Below are 2,500 nucleotides of genomic sequence, written 5' to 3'. Positions count from 1 at the left end.
CTTACCAAGGCAGTCCCAGGCCGTCCCATGGCGTCCCCAGCTGTCCCATGGCGTCCCGAGGCATACCAAGGCCGTCCCGAGCCTTACCAAGGCCGTCCCGAGGCATACCAAGGCCGTCCCTTGCGCGTCCCGTGCTGTCCCGTGCCGTCCCATGGCGTCCCGAGCCTTACAAGGCCGACCCACGCCTTACGAAGGTCGTCCCATGCCTTACAAGGCCGTCCCATGCGCGTCCCGTGCCTTACAAGACCGTCCCATGCCTTACGAAGGCCATCCCATGCGCGTCCCATGCCTTAGCAAGGCCGACCCATGCCTTACCAAGGCCGAACCATGCCTTACCAAGGCCGTCCCATCGATCTCGGAGAAAGTACATCATCATGACATCGGAATACGGCCCCAACATCGATCTCGGAGAAAGTACATCATCATAACATCGGATCGGATGTGTATCCATCGAAGTTCCATCGACACTTCGAGAAGATCGAACATAGCTTCCTAGCATGTTAAAGGTTCGGTGCTAATGGGGACATAAAGATCCCACGACGTTCCAAACGAAAGTAAAGTGTTCCGTGCGTGTGAACTACGTTGTCCCATGTGCCGGCTCTCGACTCCTAAGATGTCCCATGTAAATGCCCTTCGTGGGAAAGAATGTCCCGTGCAACGTCCCTTGATGATCCCCATAAGGTGTCCCATGTGCGTCCCATGATGTCCCATGCGCGTCCCGTGCCGTCCGAGCCTCACCAAGGCCGTCCCATGCGCGTCCCGTGCCGTCCGAGCCTCACCAAGGCCGTCCCATGCGCGTCTCGTGCCGTCCCGAGCTGTGCCGAGGCCGTCCCGTGCTGTCCCATGCCGTCCCGAGCCTCGCCAAGGCCGTCCCGTGCCGTCCGAGCTGTGCCGAGGCCGTCCCGTGCCGTCCCGTGCTGTCCCATGCCGTCCCGAGCCTCGCCAAGGCCGTCCCGTGCCGTCCGAGCTGTGCCGAGGCCGTCCCGTGCCGTCCCGTGCTGTCCCATGCCGTCCCGAGCCTCGCCAAGGCCGTCCCGTGCCGTCCGAGCTGTGCCGAGGCCGTCCCGTGCCGTCCCGTGCTGTCCCATGCCGTCCCGAGCCTCGCCAAGGCCGTCCCATGCGCGTCCCGTGCCGTCCGAGCTGTGCCGAGGCCGTCCCGTGCTGTCCCATGCCGTCCCGAGCCTCGCCAAGGCCGTCCCATGCGCGTCCCGTGCCGTCCGAGCCTCACAAAGGCCGTCCCAGGCCGTCCCGTGCCGTCCCATGCGCGTCCCGTGCCGTCCGAGCCTCACCAGGGCCGTGACATGCCGTCCCGAGCCTGACCAAGGCCGTCCCGAGCCTCACCAAGGCCGTCCCATGCGCGTCCCGAGCTGTCCCATGCCGTCCCGAGCCTTAGCAAGGCCGTCCCATTCGCGTCCCGTGCTGTCCCATGCCGTCCCGAGCCTTAGCAAGGCCGTCCCATTCGCGTCCCGTGCCGTCCCATGCGCGTCCCGTGCTGTCCCGTGCCGTCCCGAGCCTGACCAATGCTGTCCCGTGCGCGTCCCATTCTTTTGGCTCGGCTGGCCCGTGCATTCTATGGGGTCGTGGGACATTTCGAAATCCACCCGGGCCATTTCGACTCTCTCTTCATTAATACTATTGAGGTATTATTTATGAATTATTGGAGAAAAGAAACGGAAGAAAATATTTTTTTTTCTATTTTTTATGAATTTTCCGGTGTTTATTCACTTAAAAATTCATAGAAAAATAAATATTTATCGGAATCGCTATTATAATATATCAAAAAAATCCTTGCGAAAAGACCTTTCCAACGAGTATAAGTTTGCTGGATTCCGACGAGTAACGAAGGAGTAAAGGCCCAGTATGCTTGGTTAAAAAATTGATGTTTCCTTGTGAAAATAGGAAAAACAATAACTTTGCACTATAAGGGGGAGGGTTGAGCTCCTTCCCCAGAGCGTGCACAGCACTTGTGCTGGCACGTTCCCTAGTGCTCGCCAAGCACCATAGGGCATCCAAAGGGCAAAGCTCGGCCTACTACATGATGGGAAGCTTCTAATATGTCGGAATACGAAGAGATTTCGTGCGACCCGAAGCTCGGCTCGGGCGTCCCGGCCTGTGCCGAGCTGTGCCGAGCGCGTCCCAGGCCGTCCCGAGCCAAGTCTCGGGCGTCCCAGGCCGGCCCGAGCAAAGTCTCGGACGTCCCAGGCCGTCCCGAGCTGTGTCGAGGCCGTCCCAGGGCGTCCCGAGCTGGAGCGAGGGCGTCCCAGGCCGTCCCGAGCCAAGTCTCGGGCGTCCCAGGCCGTCCCGAGCAAAGTCTCGGACGTCCCAGGCCGTCCCGAGCAAAGTCTCGGGCGTCCCAGGCCGTCCCGAGCTGTGCCGAGGCCGTCCCAGGCCGTCCCGAGCTGTGGCAAGGGCGTCCCAGGCCGTCCCGAGCAAAGTCTCGGGCGTCCCATGCCGTCCCGAGCTGTGGCAAGGGCGTCCCAGGCCGTCCCGTGCTGTGCCG

This window comes from Eschscholzia californica, unplaced genomic scaffold (genome assembly GCF_041429995.1).
Source record: "Eschscholzia californica isolate CP2 unplaced genomic scaffold, dmEscCali1.0.p SCAF_265, whole genome shotgun sequence".
Taxonomy (NCBI): Eukaryota; Viridiplantae; Streptophyta; class Magnoliopsida; order Ranunculales; family Papaveraceae; genus Eschscholzia; species Eschscholzia californica.
The sequence above is the reverse complement of the archived record's forward strand: the minus strand, read 5'-3'. Positions refer to the sequence as shown.